General features: G+C 38.5%; 1 protein-coding gene across 2 annotated transcripts in view; it reads left to right on the top strand.

The window, feature by feature from the left end:
• Positions 1 to 813: 813 nt before the first annotated feature.
• The window catches only part of SPATA2L (spermatogenesis associated 2 like), a 158,241-nt gene continuing 137,004 nt past the window's right edge, over positions 814 to 22,050 (top strand). The window contains exon 1 of one of the 2 annotated variants that reach the window (XM_044081864.1): positions 814 to 1,080. The gene's annotated coding sequence lies outside the window, so the exon portion shown is untranslated. The other variant, XM_044081863.1, reaches the window with a different exon arrangement.

The raw sequence follows: 22,050 nt of genomic DNA on the forward strand, positions 1-22,050 counted from the left end.
TGTTAATTTTTTTTACAAATAAACTAAGATGTTAGATTTAACTGTTTTTTTTTTAATAATTAGAATGAGATATTGAATTTTAGGGCAAATATTATGCATTTATTAATTTATTTATTGTTCAAATTCACCTACAATACAGCCAGTGGGCCGACTTTGTATTAGTCCGCATATACCTGGGGTCTTTTGCTCTTTAGTTTATGACGCGTTGTTTTTTTTTTTTTTTTTTTGCCCTTTTTTTTTGGTCCTCACTTGCCGTTTGCCCCCAGACCATTTCTGTTGACTCAATGCGGCCCTTGCAACTGAAAAGGTTGGACACCCCTGCTCTACAGATTTGAGAGATTTTGAAGATATTCGCTATCTCGTGTTCTTATTCTCTAATTTGTATTTTTTTTTTTTGTTATATTTTGTAAATCATATTTTATTTAACTATGTTGTGATGTCTCTGTAGTAGATGTGTAATTGTGGAGCTTTTCTCCCCGGGTCTCCATTGAAAAAGGGCGTCGCCCAGTTAGACCAACCCGGTCAACAAATGTCAAATAAATAAAATGTGTTGAATACGTTACATTTAATACATAATGACAATAATTAGAGCTATGGACTTCTTTTACTTCAGAACATGGATATTCATTCACATGCTCTTATTTTGTCAGTTATCTGTGGTTAGTATTAATAATATTAAAAAAGTCCCTGGTTTTATTGACATCAGACTCTCATTTGTTGAGATCCAAATCGCACATTGTCAGGGGTTCAATTACACGCGCTTTATTGATGTATTTATCTGGTGCCCTGCTTTCCCAGACTTCTGTGCCGCATTCCGGAAAAGTAATATTTTGAAATAGAGGTGCGTGTGCGCTACATGACACTTACTCGTACATTTGTATCATGATGCTGGCTGACTGTAAACTTTATGTAGCAAAGTTCATTTTTTAAAGGTTACATGATGTTCCTACAACACAAAATTACTTATCTGATATTTCAGCGACCAAATAGCCTCACTGTACGCTTACTACGCTATGAATTAGTAGGGGGTGGGACTGAATAACGGTCCTCCCCTTCCTGGTTGCAGGATGAGAGTGAGAGGTATGTTTCTGAGTTTATTGGAGGACTGTGATACTTACTGAATAAGTTGATTGGTTTCAGTTTTAGGTAGTATAAGCAGCGTCTATTTTTTTGTTCCTCCAAATACTTTCAACTTGGTGTTGATAATCTGGCAGACGGGTAAGTGGATGAGAATTGCAGTAGAATATACAATAACGTAGTTTGTTGTGTAGTCCCTGGAAATTTTGTGTTTTGGTATGGCGTCATTGTATTGTGTAATCGTGATGTTCGTACTGAAACTGCTGACAAAATGCGTCCTTATGTCTTTAAAGTTTACCTGTCGGGGAAAAGGAATGTAGAAAAAGCTGCATATAGCGCGAAGTTCAGTGAAAAGTTATGGAGTATTAAATTAAACGGGAATTACTTGCAATAATGTCTGTCGAGTGTCGAGGTAATTTGGAATAGATTAGAGCACTGGTCCAACATAGTCTCTGTCTGTCTTTACCATGTTCAGTACCACCATATTATCTTCCTCAATTCCGCATTCAGTTTTGCCAGTGTATTACCAGTGAATTCAACCAAACCACGCCCTCGATTTTTTGTATGCACTGGGTGGGCGTGTTTGGCAGTTTACACTAAATTGGTAGTTGGTTTTGACTTTACAATTAATCTGCTAACTGCTCATACAAACGAGTCACTATGCCAGTATTTCGCCTGTTTTTCTGTTTGCAACTGTGTAAAGTAGCGTTTATGCTGCTCCATTAATGAACTACCCAAATTACTTTAGTAGTGGTTCATTAATTCTCACCCACCCACATGTGGAATACTCTCTCTTATAATGTGGAATGCTGACTAAAAACTTCAACCCGGAAACCCGCAAGATAAACGGGCTACTTTGTATTTGTACAACGTGCTTTATGTGAATTAGTGTTTTAGTGTTATTTATTTTAGTTATCTGTTAAACATGCTTTGCATTGAATAAGTGACAGATTTTTTTTTTTTTAGAGGGTGGGTAAGATTGGAGATATCGACATTTTGTGTCATAATTTGCTAGTCGTATCGGTTGTCGTATGGCGTATAAGTATGAGATATTGGCAGTTGTTTTTGCCGTGTCCCTTGTAAAAGTATTAATTGTCTGTCTGGTAAATTGAGGATTAGAGTCCGTCATTAGTTTCATACTTTTTTTTTTATTCCGAAAATAGATGTTGATGTAGAATATGTTCTATTTTTAAAGCAAGGAAGATTAATTGAAATGGTCCCTTCATTTTTTTTTCCCTTCCCTATCCCCACTTCCCAGTACTTTTGACTTTGTTCATAATTCTTGAACCAACTAGTTAAGTATGGTGTAATATAGCAGTAACCCACTTCTGGGTGTGGGTAATGCTAAATTTACCCACGGTTGGCGTGGTTTGGTCCCGAGGGCGAAGCCCGAGGGACCAAACAAAGCCTACCGTGGGTAAATTTAGCATTACCCACACCCAGAAGTGGGTTATTGCTATTATACCATGACATTATTTAAGAAAAGAAACTATTACTTTTCTTAAATAATGGCATAGTATAATGCCTGTTTACTGCCCTTCCGCAGATGTCTGGCATCCGCGGCAGTTCTGATGTACTGCGCGCCTGCGCAGTACATCAGAGTTGAGCAAAAGCAACGGAGAAAGCAAGATCTCCATTGCTTTATTTTAGTGTCTCGCTATGTTAAAAGAGTTTAACATAGCGAGACAGTTTTAAAATAAGCAACGGACATCTCCGTTGCTTATTTTAAAACTGTCTCGCTATGTTAAACTCATTTAACATAGCGAGACTAAAAAGCAACGGAGATCTTGCTTTCTCCGTTTTTAACACTGTCTCGCTATGTTAAATGGGTTTAACATAGCGAGACAGCTTTAAAATAAGCAACGGAGATCTCCGTTGCTTATTTTAGCTGTCTCGCATGTTAAACCCATTTAACATAGCAGACAGTTAAAACGAGTTATACTAATGGAAAAAAGTCCGGGCGACCGGACCTTTTTCCATTAGTATAACTCGATTTACAACGGGCACGCTGGCCAATCAGCCCGTTTATCTTGCGGGTTTCCGGGTTGAAGTTTTTAGTCAGCATTCCACATTATAAGAGAGAGTATTCCACATGTGGGTGGGTGAGAATTAAGGAACCACCACTAAAGTAATTTGGGTAGTTCATTAATGGAGCAGCATAAACGCTACTTTACACGGACATCTCCGTTGCTTATTTTAAAACTGTCTCGCTATGTTAAACCCATTTAACATAGCGAGACACTAAAAAAAGCAACGGAGATCTTGCTTTCTCCGTTGCTTTTTTTTTAAACACTGTCTCGCTATGTTAAATGGGTTTAACATAGCGAGACAGCTTTAAAATAAGCAACGGAGATCTCCGTTGCTTATTTTAAAGCTGTCTCGCTATGTTAAACCCATTTAACATAGCGAGACAGTGTTTAAAAGCGAGTTATACTAATGGAAAAAAGTCCGGGCGACCGGACCTTTTTCCATTAGTATAACTCGATTTACAACGGGCACGCTGGCCAATCAGTGTGCACGTTTTGGGGGGATCATGGTATAATATAGCAATAACCCACGCCTGGGTGTGGGTAATGCAGGATTTACCCACTGTTGGCGTTCGCCCTCGGGACCAAACAAAGTCAACCGTGGGTAAATCCAGCATTACCCACACCCAGAAGTGGGTTATTGCTATTATACAATGACATTATTTAAGAAAAAAAATAATTACTTTTCTTAAATAATGGCATTGTGTAATGCCTCCTTGCTGCCCTTCCGCAGCTGTCTGATATTCTGCGGAAGTTCTGATGTACTGCGCATGCCTACGCAGTACATCAGAGCTGTGGGCAAAAGCAATGGAGAAAGCAAGATTTCCGTTGCTTTTTATTGTTTCGCTATGTTAAATGGGTTTAACATAGCGAGACAGCTTTAAAAAAAAAAAAAAGCAACGGAGAATCTCCGTTGCTTATTTTAAAGCTGTCTCGCTATGTTAAACCCATTTAACATAGCGAGACTGTTTTGAAAAAAAGCAGCGGAGAAAGCAAGATCTCCGTTGCTTTTTACACACTGTCGCTGTGTTAAAGGAGTTTAACATAGCGAGACAGCTTTAAAAAAAAAAGCGAATCTCCGTTGCTTTTTTTAAAGCTGTCTCGCTATGTTAAACTCCTTCAACATAGCGAGGCAGTGTTTTAAAAAAGACTTGTACTAATGGAAAAAGTCTGGGTGACTGGACCTTTTTCCATTAGTATAAGTCGATTTACAACGTGCACACTGGCCAATCAGCGTGCACGTTTTGGAATATTAATGGGGGGGGGGGGTCATGGTATAATTGTATATATGCACTTAGGGAGGATGATCTTCCACCTACCACATCATAGCTTATATTAATTCTACAGAAAATTGAATTTCTGTAACAGATTTGTCTAAACGTGGGTTAAACACTTTGCAAGGCTTATAAGAGCCTCAGGGCCAATAGCCTAGTAACTTCCAATGATCCTGTATTTAGCATATAACAATAAGTATTCTTGGAGAGGCCACTGTTGCAAAACTTGGGTTTACCCTGCTTTTGTTTTTCTTGGTCCAAATCAATCTGCCCCTTTACCCATGAACACCAGCACTGCCTGTGTAAGTGATGTATGACTCCCTTGTGAATTCAGTGTTGGCATTCATTGTCTCTAGTTATTTGAAGATCCCACATGGAAAATGTGCTTGTGGTAGACAAATGGCCACTGCTGAGCCAAATATAACATCCAAAAACTGGATTATAACTGTCTCAAACTTCTGTAGAATTAGTAGGGATTTTCTCACCGCTGTCCATCAGTTATCAAACACTAAACTAGACCAAAGTCAAATAAGTGGCTAACGGAAGCATTAAAAGCAGTGTTAAAAACTCTGAGAACAAGACTGGTCCTTCTTGAAACAGAGGTAAATGCGCAAAACTTGTAGATTTGTTTTGGGAAGTCTGGCCAAAAATTCAGTAGGATGATGTAAAGTTTTTTTTTTTTTTTTTTTTTTTTATAAGTTAAAAACGTGTCTGTAGAGAAATAAATCTTTTGATGGGGAAGATCTACCAGAACCAACCATGCAGTCATTTTTATTCAATCCATTAATGGCCCCATCTTTGTATTCACCTTTCTTAGTGACTTGTCACAGTTTTCCCCCAACATTCACTCCTTGTCACAGCAGTTCTGTACCTAGGTGCATCCCTCTTCCATTCATTCGACTTTTCTATCTTTTGGAAGAAAAAAAAGACCTTTATATAAAAAAAAAAAAAATAAAAAAATAATCCTGACTGCACCTTTAGTCTGACTGCAAAACTTGATAATTCAGGAGAAGTCTAAAAGTGCATAACTCCATCCCAGTTCAGAGTATCTAAATGTAACTGTTTGTGTTGAATGCACACACACTGCACATGTATAAAACACTAACGTGTGTGTGTAATGTACAAGTTTGGGATACATATATTTGATTGCACCTGTTTCAGTCTAAATAGGGATAGTGTTAATTTTATTCCACTCCCACTTTGTTCAAAAGTTTTGGTTATTGAATCACTATTCAGAAGATTAGGTTATTGAATCAGAACTTGTAGTGTAAGATGTTTCTCCTCAACTCCATGGTTGCATGCTGTCAAGGTGGGTGTGTATAGATTTTTATATATTTTATATTATAGATATATGGGGGAATTTAATATGGACAAATCCCCATGTGGTCGACTTCTGCTTATTTGATTTTTTTTTTTTTTTTCTGCTGCACAGATGGTTGACGGGTGTGCAAGATCACACAGTTCTCAGAGTTGGGAAATAATGCCCTTTCCCTGACATTGTACAATCTCTGATAATTAGCAAGGAGTGTGGGGATACATAGGGGCTTGTCCCTGCAACAAGCGATGTTTAAATCTTAAGTTTTGTTTTATATGTTTTGAGATTTTTTTTGCTGGGCATGAGCATAGTCTAAATTTCATATAGAGATGTTGGGGGGGGGGGGGCTTACCACCCTAAAAAGAAAGCTTTCTTTGTGCTCCTTTTCAGTCAGATGCTTATATTGCCTTAAATTTATTGATGAAGATGAGGGTGTTTAATGTTTTGTTTATTTAATCTGAATTTTGTATGTACATGCTGTTTTATATCTAAGTAAAGGTATACACGGGCATCTACATGCATGTAGTTGGCCTGGACCCTGTACCATCCATCTCTAGCCTTCCCATCTAGTGTAATGTTCATATTATGGTATAGCAGTGCACCGGTGGGCAGACCCACTCATTCTTTGTCTTGATATTTCAAGTTGTCTGCTGAGTTTGGGCCAGAAACTTTATTTGATAGTGCTAAGAGCGCTGCACTCAAGCACCTTCCTTCCCATTTCACAGAGGTGCATTATTTTGCATGAGTATAATCTGCAGCTTTTGTGGCAGTTGTAGTGCTTCCCTACTACTGTAATGGTAGTATTCTCCCTTCCCCTGTTGTAGTGACGCAGTGCTTCCCTTTTAATGAACAGGCTCAGCAATATTTTTTTTTGTTGTTTTTGTTTGCTAAGAAGTTTATTATTTAAGCTGTTTTAGAATGTGGCCTGCAGTTTTAAGCTTGAAATTGTAACTGATATGATTTTTGTATGCTTTTTGCCCTTCCACCTGGCAACCTTCAAGCTTCCCCCCAAGCAGACTTGCACCAGAGCTACTAGAGCACGAGCCACATCATTTTAGACCGCTATAAGGGAAGTACTTCCAGCTGTAGAATGCACCTGGTAAATTTAATGTTAAAACATATATGCAACTTTAAGTTTTATTTTTTTAATCTCTATTAAACCAGTATAAAAAGCAATAATACTTTGACAACATGAAACATCAATTCAGTTATTAAAAATCAAAACAATTTTCTTGTATTAATACACGAGATGAAATTCATTTCATTGGCATAAAAGAACTAACTATCTAGTTAAAATTTAAAACAAAACCACACTTTAACATAGTTTCATCTTCTGCACTTCCTCCATAAGGGACCATACCTCCTTGTTTGATTGGGAACCCTCCTGCTTCCATGCTTTTGTGAAACCTGTTTTTCTATGAATAATAGATGCACAAGATGTATGAACCTCCCTTAAAAGTTCTCACTTATCAGTAACAATATGAACAATGACTCTGGTCTTGTCACACAGCTACTTACTCTTTATATACAGCAAGGCAAAATGCAGGCTTATAGTTTTTGGTGAGTTCTGTTTCATGGGTGTTCAATGTCTGCACAGCACTTGACAAAACTGCAGCCTCAAGCCAGGAACTTTATAATGACCTCACTCACTGTTTAGCTGATTCTCCACAGTCACATTCAAGCATGTCTTTCGAACGCCACTCGACCGCGGGGAGGACATGCAAACTCCACACAGAAGGCACTCCAGCCAAGAATCTAATGGGAGAACCTCTTGCTGTGAGGCGACAATGCCACCACTGCACCACCACGGCTACATCTGTTAACCTTGCTGATGGACAGCAAAAAGCAACTCCACTTAATGTAATTCATCCTGTGTGATTTGTTCAGCTAGTAAGTGTCCTTCAATAAAGTTAAATCTCAAGACTTGTAAGCCTATTACTAATACATAAAAATACAGTGACCAAATAGGCAGATCCATAACTTTTTATAACATGCCCTTAGATTTTTGAAGAAATCTACAAAAATGGGAATTCAATATTGGGAACTGAGAATTTCTTTAGAAGTTATACCGAATGAATGGTATAAATTTTAAAAAAGGAATGGTTAAGAAGTAAAGGGAATTTAAAGGGGCTGACAAAGGAAGTATTGCAGAACAAGAGGTGCAGATGCCAAATGCTAAAAAAGAAAATAAGGGAGTATCTGGATAAAATGCACAAGTTTAGCAAGATTGATATAAAGCAACTTTTTTTTTGATAACTCTAGTACAAAACCTGTTATCATGACTTGGGCAACAAAGTAGAAAGGGTTGTTGCCAAACCTAGGGAGCCTATAACAAGAAAAATAACCCAAGATGCTGTAGAAAGATTGGAGATATTTTGGAAATTTTTATGAAAATTTGTATAAAGCAGCCAAATGTGGAAATCAAGAAATAGTGCAAATGGAAATTATAAATGAGACTTGAGTATGCCAAGATTAGAGGTAGATGAAGATCAACTGTTAAAATATGAGGAAATGAGAGAAAAATGGTGGCATGCAATTAAAGTCCCTAGGAATAGATGGTATTTTGTGAAAATTTGGAAGTGATTAGGGAAGAAAGGTAAAGATCAGGAAGTTTTTAAAAGGAGAGGATGCACCAACATGGAAGAAAGCTGTGGTAACTATAATACTTAGACTGTTGGTCCATTTCAGTTTTAAACCATGATAGTGTGTTTTATAGTAGCTAAAAGTATGGAAAACGTGCTGCCAAAATTGATAGGTATGGATTAGTGTGGTTTTGTGGAGGGGAGGCAGGCAAGTATTTGACAGTATTAAAACTATGATCCAGAGGGATGCAGAGGGTAAGAAAATACAACTGTTGGTGGATTTGATGCAGAGAAAGCATTCAACAGAGTAAGATGGGAGTTTGACTAGGACAATGGAAGCATTTGTATTTCCTAATAAAATAATTAGGAAGATATATGAGCAATCAGAGACAAATTAAAGTGGGAAGGTTCCTTTCTGAAAAGAGGAACCAGCAGGGGTGCCTTTCCCCTTTATTTGAAATTCAAGGATATAATTGGTTTGGTAGTTGAGAAAAGCTGGCTTTATTAACGGACAATATTTTGAAACTAAGACGTCTTTCTGGGATATGTAAGAGGGGGAAATGGTAATAGAATAGGAAGAGGCAATGAAAGCATTTGGACTGCAGACTAGAAACTGCCTCCCAATCAGTGATTATAGGGAAAGAGAAAGGGGATAGGTGAATCCTAAGTGAAAAAATGTGCTTTGCTAAGAATTTGTAGTCTAATCTAAAACAGAAGCTGCTATTAAAAAAGGATAATTAGTAGGGTATGAAAAGATTGCACTGTAATTATAGGAACCAGTCAGGAGTTCAGAAAAGATTAGGAAGAGATTGGATAAGCAATTTGCAAAGAAACAATGGGAGGACACGTGTACACCTAAGTATGCAACAAAGTCTGGGAGATTTAGTAACTGGGAAATGTTTTGGGAGTGTAATGAATCAGCAGACTCCTTTAATATTGGGTGAGCAAATGGGTGTGACTAAGGATTGTTTTTGAGCTAGGATACAAGATATGACTCTTAGACTTGGTGAGGCCATGCTAAATTCTGGTGGCTGTCAAAAACGCAGTTACTAGAAAATGGAAATCAGTCTAAACTGACTAATAGATAAAAGAACTGGAAATTAGATCTTTAGGAAAGGGTAAGAGCAAATTACATAGAAAAAAATTGTGAGAATACATGCAGAATAATATTTTGGAGTCTGATTTAAGGAAAGGCAGAAATTGCGCATGTCTGTGGATATAAAGCATACATACCCCTGTTAAAATGCCAGGTTTTTATGATATAAAAAGAGACCCACAATAATTTCAAACCTTTTCCCACCTTTAATGTGACCTATAACCTGTACAATTGAAAAACAAATATGTTTGAGGGGGGATATAAAAAAAAAAAACTTACAATAAGCTTGTTGCACAAGTGTGCACACCCTTAAATTAATACTTTTTGAAGCACCATCAAATTACAGCATTCAGTATTGGGTACACACCTATCAATTAAAGAGACTCTGATTAACCCTATATAAAGTTCAGCTGTCCTAGTAGGATTTTCCAGACATTACTCAATTGCCTGCTACAGCAAAAGCTATGGTTTGCAGAGAGCTTACAAAGCATCAAAGGGATCTCATTGTTGATCTAATTGTTGAAAGGTGAGCTTACAAAGCATCAAAAGGATCTCATTGTTCTAATTGTTGAAAGGTATCAGTCAGGTGAAGGTACAAAGAAATTTCCACAAGCACTGGCTATACCATGGAACACAATAAGACAGTCCTCAAAAAGTGGAGAAAATATGGGACAAAAGTGATGATGCAAAGATCTGGACAGCCCTCCAAAATTGATGAAAAGACAAGATGAAAACTAGTCAGGGGGGCTGCCAAGAGACCTACAGCAACACTGAAGGAGCTGCAGGAATTTCTGGCAAGTACTGGTTGTGTACTACATGTGACACAATCTCACGTATTCTCCATATGTCTTGGCCTTGGGGTAGGGTTGCAAGATAGAAGCCTTTTCTTACAAAGAAAAACATCCAGACCTGGCTAAAATTTGCAAAACAATACATAGTCTCCCAAAAGCTTGTGGGAAAATGTGTTGTGGTCTGAGACCAAGGTTGAATTTTTTGGCCACAATTCCAAAAGGTACGTTTAGCGCAAAAACAACACTTTGCATCACCAAAAGAACACCATCTCTACAGTGAAGCATGGTGGTGGCATTGTCATGCTTTGGGGTTGCTTTTCCTCAGCTGGAACTGGGGCTTTAGTCAAGTTAGAGGGAATTATGAGCATTTCCAAATACCAGTCACTTTTGGCCCCAAACCTTCAGGTGTCTGCTAGAAAGCTGAAAAGGAATTTCACCTTTTCTACACTGACCCCAAGCATACAGCCAAATCAACAAAAGAATGGCTTCACCAGAAGAAAATTAAAGTTTTTGGAATGGCTCAGCCAGAGCCCAGACCTAAATCCAATAGAAATTTTGTGTGGTGACCTGAAGAGGGCTGTGCACGAGATGCCCTTGCAATCTGACAGATTTGGAGTGCTTTTGCAAGGAAGAGTGGGCAGATATTGCAAAATCAAGTTGTGCCATACTGATAGACTCCTACTTAAGAAGACTGCTGTAATTTAAATCAAAAGGTGCTTCAGCAAAGTAATTGCCCACTTATGCAACCAGTTTATTCTACGCTTTTTTATATTTTTTCCCCTAACAAATTTGTTTTGCAATTAAATTGTACAGGTTATAGGTCACATTAAAGGTGGGAAAAGTTTTGAAATGATTTGTGGTCTCACTTTTTTTTTTTATATTGTTAAAACCTGACATTTTAACAAGGGTGTGTACAATTTTTATATCCACTGTATGTAATGTTGGCTTGATAGTAACTTATGTATAATGTTTATAACTGGGAACATATTAATATGGTTTGTTTCTTTATGGTTTGTTTCTTTATATAATGCCCCCCCCCCCCAAAAAAAAAATTCAAAATCCCATTTCAGTGGAAAAGTTCAAAATTATTGCATAAATACCCTGATTTGAAGTTACTTCACATACAAAACTGTAATGGTGAAATTGATTTTAGATTATCCTTAACAGCGTCAAGAAAAAAACGTAAAAAAAAACTAGGTATCCTTTGTAGAGTAAAGAAATTCCTTAAAGACTCTGCCATGGTAATTGTAGCTACCCCTTATTCTCTCCTGTGTGGGAGCCCCTATCATGACCAACCTAAAAGCCTCACTTAGTTCTAAACTTGAACAAAGCTACAACAAACTTTCCAGATTTGCTTGCATAAAAGCCTTGCCAGACCCACCATAAAACATTTAACTGACCTGCATTTTCTCACTTTCATTACAGCCACCTCATCTTAATCCATAAAATCCTCTATACCCCATTTTGCCTGCCTAGCATTTAGCCACATACTCAAATTCTATCTACTAAACCGGCCCCTTCAGGCAAATGATAAACAACTTCTTACCTTCTACAAACCACAAAGGTCTGCTGGGGTCGGTAACTATTGCAATAATGTAGCTAGAACTTGGGAGTAAAAGTCCTATACCAATCTGGTCTGTCTCGCACCTTCTCTCTTCAAACCATTAGTAAAAGTCTTCCTCTCTGCCTCATGGCCTAGTCCCTGCTTCTCATCTGGGACATGGCTTCCTCTGAAATCCTTCATCTTGTTACCTTCCTTTAAAGCACTAAATCTCAGTCTTATCTCCTCCTAATGCTTCACTTTTATAAGTGCGACAGTACCTACTTCCAATTTAGCACAACCAAGTTTCCATTCCTACACCACTATTAACACTTATGATTCTACTGGGAATTTACAGATAGGACTCCTATGTTTGAGTATCTATGTAAATTTTATTATACTGATTACTATGCTGCGTGTACACTTAATTGCATTATTAAATGTGTTACCTTGGGGCTTTTCTTCCTGGGCCTCTGCTGAAAAAGGGCTCCTCCCAGTAAACTGTTGGGCATTTGTTTAAAGACACTGCTAAGTTTTAAGTACTGACATCAGCTGCATCAAATCAGACAGAAATCTGTACTTTACTATCATTGTAACAGGCTATGGATTGTTTAAACCTTACCTGTTTGTGACAGAAAAGGCTAATAAGTTGCATGCAATTTGGTAACTTCTTCTTTTTAAAAGTTTTGGGTAATTGGTTCATTAATACTTTAATCGAACTTTTTTAAAACAAAAAAGGGCAGAGTATTGGAAATATAGTTTCTCAGCACTCTGTTCTGGGACTGCATTCAATATCCCCATCAAAGTGGTTGGTTACCGGTGTTCCAGAGCAATAAACCTGCAATTGTGATCCAAGTAGCCTGAGACTGATTAGTGTCTCTTGACACCTGCTGATGTGGGAGAGGAATGAGGATCAACCTGCTTACCTATTTTGGGGGGAGGAATTTGTGGTTTTAAGGTACAGTGTAGGAATCCTTGGGATCACACAAAGTGCTCATCTGCAAAAGGGGTGGGGGCAGGGACACTTGATCAAGTCAGAGGTTTAATAATGCATTGCAGAGGCCCATCCAATGCCATCCTCCTTGGATGCCAATGAGAATTTGCATCGAGTGTGGGCTTGGTCTGAAAGCTGTAATCATCCTGACCGATGATGGCACAAGTCCCGCTATGTTTCCAGAATGGATAATTCATAGGATTGTTTCCCTAGGAGAGAGCAAATGGTCAGTGGCTGGTAGGGGGCAGCTTGATTAGTGGAGAACCAAAGGGGGAGTGAGAACCAAAGGGGGAGTGGTTAATCTGAAACCTGTTCTGCAAATGTTTAATTCTGAACAGTTCTAAAGAGATCGGGTATTACCCCACTGCTATTGACTTTGAGAAGGTTGCACATTCTTGAATGTCTGAATAAACATTTACTTTAGGGATTGTGACAGACTTGAGAGTTCTCTAAGCTCACACACCCGTCTAATGAAAAGGCAAAGATGATGGTACAGCTGGTTTCACTTTTTTAAAGTAGCGATGATCGGGTCTCATGAAAAGGCAAAGATGATGGTACAGCTGGCTTTTCACTTTTTTAAAGTAGCGATGATCGGGTCTCGCTGAGGATTTCTAAATATTCTTAACCTGCTTAGTGTGGCTGTTTGTTTCTGATCTAGATGGACAAAGCTTTGCTTCTGTTTATTTGAGAAGTCAGTCACCATTTTAATTATATCAGTGGTATGCTACTATTTATGGGATGGCAGTGATTTATGGTGAAGGAAATGTGGGGAACTTAAATATTTTGTACACTTTGTAAATGCCTGCTTTTAAGTAATGCTGTGTCCAAAATGCAGGAGATTCAGTAAATAAAAAAAAAAAAAAAAAAAAGTTTGAGAACACTGATAAGCATGTAGTAGTTGGTCATCTTTGGCAGTAACTATCTGCAAAGCCCATAAAAACTAATTTTGGTAGTTCAGTAAATGGTGTCTGTAGAAAAGAGAACAAAGTTGAAATTATGCTAATCCAATGTGACACATGCTGGCTGCCTTTATGAAGATTTATGGAGTTCTCTTCTTGAGGTGTTGGCAAACTCTTGAGGCAACAGATGGTCCAGAATGAGTAACGGACGTTGAGCATAGGGACAGGTTGAACTGGTATTTCCTTCTATTGTTGGACTTAGTGATAGCTCTGGTCCAGAATGAGTAACGGATGTTGAGCATAGGGACAGGTTGAACTGGTATTTCCTTCTATTGTTGGACTTTGGTTTTATGTTGCAGAGCTAACCAGTCTCAACCGAAATGGCATAAATACCTTTTGAAAATCAAAAACGGTCAGTTGGTTAAGGCCTTTAGATCTGAAGAGAAGGTCTAGGTTTGGTATTCCTTAGTGTAGTGTAATTCCTTGGTGTATGCCAGGCTGCAAGCCCCACCTGTGATTACAGTAACACATTAAAGAACCAACTGTCTTTTTCACCATGAAAAGCAATTTGTCAAAGTGGTGACAGGCTGCCTTTTTGTTTTCAGAAGCAAATATTTCAGAGTAACTCTTAAAGTACACCTTTTCTCTTTTGCCATACCTTCCCGTCCCCATCATCGTTTGTCTTGTCTTTCCAGTTCTCTGGTAGTTTTCAACCTTTTACACCATACAGCTGAATGGTTCCCTTTGCTATACTAAGCATGTCTGGTGCAGCAGGCAGACTTCTACCCGCTGACTTAACCATGGGGCCTCTGCTCTTTAGCAGTGTGGTATTCCTCATTTTCTTTGTGTCCATTTTAAAGACACACCCAAATAGCACAGGAGAAAGGCCTTGGGAGAGTTTTGCTTTCAACAAAATTCTTCTCTCCAGGCCAAGATGCATACTACTTTCATCTGCTACTTGAAAAGATTACATCTTACATTCACAAGAAATATTTTTCTTTGTCTAAAAAGAAGCTTGTTGCACAAGTTTTCTTTTATTTACTGCAGCCCTCATTTGTCAGACTTGAAGGACCCTGTGTCTCCTAATATGTAGTCTGCTGTTGCAGAGGCCTAGTTTCTCTGGAGACTCTCTTTAAAAGATTGTTTGGCCACCCTGTGGAATCCATTAAACTCCCATCTGTTATTCTGATAGTGACTTTGGATGGAGGTTCCCCTTGCCCTTTCTTTCCTTGGGCCTCCAGTCACCCCTCACTCGTTCTGTCCTTTTAAGCATTCTTTAGGGCTCCCTCTCATTAACTATGTATGCCTGGCAGTTGCCATTAAGAAAATTGAGGCTTGGATACAGTTTAGGACTGTGATTCCTGCCTCCTGCATTTTTCAGATGTTGCTTCTCTCTCTGTCCCCACTAAACCATTCATCTGTGCAGATGTTTGCTTACTGAAGCTAGCTTTACTGCTCATGGCAGATGATTATATTGACATCTTTGATATTAGTATGAAGTAACCAGTCTATTGTATGTATGTATTTATTTATTTATCCATCCTTTGACTGTGTTAGTCTCACTAGGCTAGTAGTCTGTTTTCATGGGAGACCCATGGTTATATTTATAGTACTAAGGGAAGTTGGCCAGGGCATCGGGGAAGCTCCTCCTAATCTTTTTGATGGGTTCCATGGGATCTTTACATCCACCAGCTCAAGCAAGAAGGGTCGTTTAGTTTTAATGTCTCATGCAAAGTGCAACACACACAGGAGGCCAGCACCCATTTATGCTATACTGCAGTAATAACAAGCCATCTACTAGATGTGGGAATAGAAAGTCTTCTGCATCGGAGTCGAATGTGTTCCATGTTGTGCCACTACACGGGTTAGACTTAACGTCAGTCCTCCCTATTTCTGTTAAATGCTTCTAAACTGATAGTTCCTTTGTGGATGTCAGCCTGCTGGTCACATGGCTTTGTGATGTCAAGCCAATGTCAATCCTGCTCCCCCCCCCCCTTTCCATGCCTTCTTTTACCTACCTCATTGCTTATGTGGTACTCCTAGTACTCTGTCCACTCTTAGCATCTTCATTGATATATTTATTTATTTATTTTTTTTTTTCTTGCTAATCTGAACACCAAGAAAAAGTCTCAGTGCAACAGTTTTCATGACTCCAGTAGTATGAGAAAGCGTAGTATGAGAGAGCATCACCACATACTGTGTTCCAGCAGGATTGTGGGTCCAGGGAAATGGAGTCCTTGTCATTCTGAGGAGGCCATGGTCATTCTCCTTGTGGACAGTGTAGTCTTTATAGTTCCAGCAGTGGGAGAGGAGCAGAGAATATTTAGCCCCCAAAGAATTGTGTGCCAGCAGGAATTGAGGCTGTTGTTGCTTGGAGACTGGTTAGGACTGCTGCAATCCAAAGTGAAACTTTACTCCTTGCCCAGCTACCTCCCACTGCAGACTTACTCGGTGGTCTCTCCCTGTTTGATTGTAGAGCATGATCTCCAGGGCAGAGAGAGAAAATAATTAAAGGATAATTCATCCTTTGGGTTTAAGGAAGGGGAAAAGTCTTCCATCCCCCGTGAAGCTCTTGTCGGGGAAGGAGGTGCTCGAGCTCCTCACCAAAATGGCAGTCCTGGAGGGCCCTCTGGGCCAAAGATGCTTAGCATATTATTCCAGATACTTGTTGTGCCCATCTTAGTTTTTAGCTGCCTAAATGCACATATTCTGAAAAAAAAAGTCCTTCAGGTATTCACAATAAATTCTGTCCTCTCTTGTCTCTACAGAGGAGATTGCATGAACTGTATAGACCTCCTAGATGCTTGGCTTCCATAAAGATGAAGTGCCCAAGAGGTTTGTTCACTTCAAGGCTGTGGTCAGTTAATTACACTTCAGAACCACTGGGCCTGAGATTGCAGAAAATCCAAGATATCTTCATATATGGATGGCTGGCTACTTCACAGGGATTCTCAGAAGCAAGTCTATTTGGGTTGTTCAACTTCCTTGGAGAAACGGTGAACCTTACAGAGTCTCACCTCTCCCTTTGTTTAAATACTGACGTTACTTGTCAGTTTCCTTTATACCAGCATTTTTTGGATATTTTTCACCACCAAACAAATTTTTTCTGAATCAGGCAGTCTTATCATCTTGTGCCTTCATACTCCCTCATGGTGCAGTTGTGGTTTTATGCTTTTAGTTCTGATGGCGATATCTGTCTTGGTTTCATATGAGTCCTACAGCAGACCTGCAAGTCCAGTGATCTTGACATTTTGACCATCTTCATCTAGCCTTTTGACTGAAACTCCCACCTTTACTTTAGAAGGCCATTTGCTATCAAACGTGAGTGACCACCAATCCACTTTCGGGTGGAGGAACAGGAGTACTTCAAAAAGCTGATTAAACTGGTCACCTCTACAATATAGCACCCCCCCCCCAAGAGTTCTTAAGCTGAACATTTTTTAATTGGTGGTTAACACTTCTACAAAATGAATTTCATAGCTTCAACCCTTTGTCAAACCTCAATACTTGGTTTTCCATTAAAAAAGTGGGCTCCTCTCACCCGTGCTACATGGCCCAGTGTTACTGTAGAAAACAAAATACTTCACCTCCCAGCCCCAAGCACTCCACTCAAAGGGAATACCTCCATAGGCAACTGAAAAAAATTGTGGCTGGAACTCCTTGGAAGAATGTAGCTCCATCTTTTAGGGCTTGCAAGTTGTATCTATCTCTCCCACCGTTATCTACTTTTTAAGGCTGATTTCACTACAGCATTTCAAACTTTCACTGCCTTCTCCAACTCCACCTCTGTTTATGGTGCAGCATCCTGGTCACCCCTGAACACATTTTTATGAAGCACTGCTTGCCAGGCATCCTCTTCAGGTCTATATAGGAGCCAAAATAGGTGGTTCCTCAGGAAAGCATGCCAAAGAGGATAAGCTAAGGACTTTCTCCAAAGGGTTGCCAAACAAGATACAAAAATTTGTGCACTAAAGCATAACTCTTTAGATCATTAAGAAGCTGGTCTGTCTATAGTAGAAGCCAGTGTATTCCTTAGCCTTTCTTATTTGCCCCCCCCCCTTTTTTTTTTTTTTTTTTTGCTGGTTTCAGTACTAGATTATGGCACAGGGTTCCTTTGTCGGAAAGGAAGGATGAGGCTTGGAAGCCCAGGAAAAGTCAACAGTTGTTGATGGGACCTTTTCTTTTTTTAGGTCTGTCATTATGGTAAGTGCGTACAACATTTTGTTTAAGATAATCACACTTAGAAAAGGCAACAAAAAACCAGGCTAAAATAGTGGGAAGTATACTTGCTGTGTTCAATTCAAGTCAGTCACAAAAGGTAACCAAATGTTCCACAAAAAGAAACTAAGCTGTAACCTACAAACCGCTTTACTTTGCAAACTCTTAATCCAATAAAAAAAAGTCAAAATCACCATAGAGTGTTCATTCGAACCTACTCATCCACTGGGCAATAGCTTGTAGAAAAAACATGCAGCCAGCATGTAAAAATAAATCCAAGCGTCCAGTAGAAACCACGTTTATTAAAATAATTAGAACCCAGGGCTAGCGCTTTCAACGAATCTTCATCAGGCCACTAACAAACAAACATACTGACATCCCTTTTATAGCAAAATGCTAGAGTCAACTGCTGATGTCACATCCTGTTTGGACATACTGAAGTCAACTCTGATGTCACATCCTGTTATACATAAAATATTTAAAGTGACATCACTTTTGTAGTAAAAGCAACTCTGATGCCACATCCTACTAAATGTAAAATCTTATAAAATGTTTTAAATTACTTAAAATGTTAAAAATATATATGCAGACATTTTGTAAACAGTGTACAATAAAAATGTTCTAAAATAACATATCCGCCTACTTTAACTGCTGCTGCATGTAACATTCAAAATGTTTTAAAATAATTTAAATATCTATGTAACCATCTCATAGACAGTATGCAGCAAATAAGGTGTTTCACAATTACATACTATCTTCCTATAAATACTGCACTTATATGCATACTAGTAACAAAAATGGCACGCATGTTTAGTATTTAATAAACGATATAATCCCATTTGAAATACTTGTATGTATAAATACATGTTTAAAATAGGGATCAAATTAATAAAGATATTAATATCTACACATGAGCTATTTAGCATAATTATAACTGTACAGAAATGATCATTCAAAACACTACATCTAAAATTTGTACAGCGTGTGCTTCTAAATATCATAATATCTGTAACAGCATAAATCATTCAAAACAGATATGTGCACACGCAAAGATATTGATAACGGCTGATATTATAAACATAAAAATATATGAGACTAAATGTGCAAAATCAGGTGAAATATGTATGCTGGATGAGAGAGGAATGAAATATGTATGCTGGATTCAGTACTAGATTATGGCACAGGGTTCCTTTGTCGGAAAGGAAGGATGGGGCTTGGAAGCCCAGGAAAAGTCAACAGTTGTTGATGGGACTTTTTCTTTTTTTAGGTCTGTCATTATGGTAAGTGCGTACAACTTTTTGTTTAAGATAATCACACTTAGAAAAGGAATCAAAACAATGCAAGTATAGCTACATTATGTACAGAGTGACAGCATGTCAAGAAATTAGAGTATGCTTAATTGGAGTGAAAGAAATGACATCAGAAGTTGGTTTATGCGATAGGGTTTCTTTTCGGGGTCTGTGGAGGTGGATTTGAGTGCAGGTGAGTTAGTCTGGTTAAGTGCTTCTAAACTCTCTTTACATTTGCATTAACTAGGAAAAAGTATGTGTGTCAAATGCAAGAAATGCTGGTGAGACTAACTTTTAATTGCAAAAATAGGGCCTACTGTTTTATTTCTCTTTGGAGTAATTTGGCATAATATACTGAAACACTTTGCCCAGTTTAGAAGAATTTTAACAAGCTTATCTTGAGAAAACTTGTTGCCAGACCATTCTGGGTCTATGTCTTAGGCACTGTTGGGCCTTCTCCTTTTAACCTCTCTCTTGTCTAGGGGTTTTGTTCTAGGACAGTTGTGTCCAACCCGCGGGCCGCATGCGGCCCTCAGAGCTCTTCCATGCGGCCCGCGACCCGTTAAGCACCCGTTAAATAGAAATTACACTTTTTTTCCGTGTGTTTTCACGTCCGCGTCTTTTAGCTTTTGTGCGCATGCGCCACATTACCTGTTTCCCTTTTTTTTCAAGCCAGCGTCTTTCAGCTGGTGTGCGCATGCGCCAAAGCACCGTCCGGTCGTTTTTTGCGTGCCGTTGCTGGATACATGGTACACTACAGTTAACAGCTTGATTGAAGGAAGAGGATTGTGATCGCGGCGAAGGGGGATTATTATATTTATTTTTACAATACAGTCACATCTCCTGCAGTAACAGGTAAGTCGTAGACTCCTCACTTGTGAAACTCTCCTCAAATAACAAATTAACCTACTTTATTCTTGTCTAAAAGTGAAGGAAAGCAGCATCATAGTTCGTGAACAGTGGGAACCTATGGAATTTAGGAATTTTTCTTGTAAGGCAATCATCTGCCTCTTCAGCTTTATTACTAATGCAATAAATTCATTTTATAATTCATGTACTAAATATGAGTGTATAAGAAACAGTGGAAAGGGTGGGGGGGGGCCATGATTCTTATCAACGATGCAATTCATATTAATTTGATCTCCAGTGGCTGAAAAAAATGTAGTGGTAGATATTTGGAATCCGTGATTTAATTAGAATAATTGCATGTTATCTTAGTCCCAAGCTTGGAGAAAATGTTTTGTAATTATTTTCTTGATATGCTTGGTACCACATTAATTGGTAATAAAATTATCCTTCTCGGGGATTTTAATTATGGAAATTTCATTTGGAAAACTTTGGTAGTAACATTTATTCTAATAGGTTTTTTAAAATCTTAGCTTATTGGGAGTGACTCAACTTGTTGAATATTATACAAGAAAGGACAAGATATTCACTTTGGTTGTGATAAATGATGAGAGATTAGTTTCACATATTGCCATTTCTCTGCCATTAGGTTTATCAGCTCATAATTCCTTGAAGTATAATATAAATATTAGTGGATTTCATAATAGATTTGTGATTTAAGTTTTATTATGTGACAATTGACCGAGATTGAGGATACAAATGAAATTAAGTGGAGTAAATTTTTAGTGGATACAGTACTATTATAATAAGGCTTGATTTCAGGCAGCTCATAGAATTTATTTACACATTGATTATAGCTACAGTTTGTGAAGCTGTACTGGTTATTGTTTTTTCATTGTCTTGTTCCATACTGTGCAGGCTGAGCATGTTACTATTATATGTGCTGTATGCACCATTCAGGTTGTGAACAGTTCACCATTTAGCACTGTGCTATGCAAATGTGGCAGGTATTCCCATTTGAAATGCTTTCACTATTAACAATGCAAGCTGCCACTGTGAGAAATGGTGCATTGCTGCTTTATAATTTTTTTTTTTTTATTCCATGTACCATACCCTGAAAGATCGCATTATGATTATTTCACTGTAGAACGCATGTGTAATGTGTTGCTTGGGTTAGAAATGTAAATTACTATTTAGGAAGGAGTTGTGGACAATCTTAGTAGGATTTGGTGCTCTGGCAAAAATGTTCTTCCTGAAGAACCTTCAAGAAGTTGTAGTAGAGGAGTGGTGATGTGCATCAAGGGGTGGTAATTGGACAGACATTATCTCTGTAGTGTAGAATATTTAAAATGGTTTGTGTGGATGAAGAAGTGCATTAGAATATTTTTTTCACTCAGATATTTTGTTTCTTTAAAATACTCAAGAAAAATATGTGCCAGTTATGTGGGGATATACAGCGCAGTGATGCAGCAATTAATGTTGTTGCCTTACAGCAAGAGGTTTCCGGTTTGATTCTCGGCTAGGGTGCCTTCTGTGTGAAGTCTGCATGCCCTCCCTGTGTTTGTGTGGGTTTCCTCTGGGTGCTCCGGATTCCTCCCACATTACAATGACATGCATCTGGAGCGTTTCTCCCTGGGCCCCTGCTAAAAATTAGCTCATTCCAAGTTGGACTTTCTCAGTAAACAAATGTTAAATAAATGTATGCTACGGATACAGTGGCATTTCAGATAATGGAGCAAGATGCATAATGGTGCTGAGGCTCCTTGTCCCAGCTGTGTGTGGATGGGGGGCACATGTATCATACTGCAATGTATATCGGGCACATGTATCATACTGCAATGTATATCTGCTGTTTATTGTGGGGTACATGCATAAGGGTGGGGGCTTACAGACTGTTTGGGAATTCATATGAATATTGCTGCAGAGGGCCACATGTAACTTTCCGTTGAGGGGAGGATGCAACATATTGCTGTAGGAATTCTTGCAGTCTGAGGGAGCACTGGCATATATTGGTCTGTGCATGTCCCTTACTTTAGTTGTTTTTTTAATAGCAGTTTTATGATAGGATAGCTAATTATTTTAAAACTCCAGTATGGCTGGTG

Source organism: Protopterus annectens, chromosome 8.part1 (assembly GCF_019279795.1).
Source record: "Protopterus annectens isolate FY-2018-M chromosome 8.part1, PAN1.0, whole genome shotgun sequence".
In the NCBI taxonomy this organism is placed as follows: Eukaryota; Metazoa; Chordata; order Ceratodontiformes; family Protopteridae; genus Protopterus; species Protopterus annectens.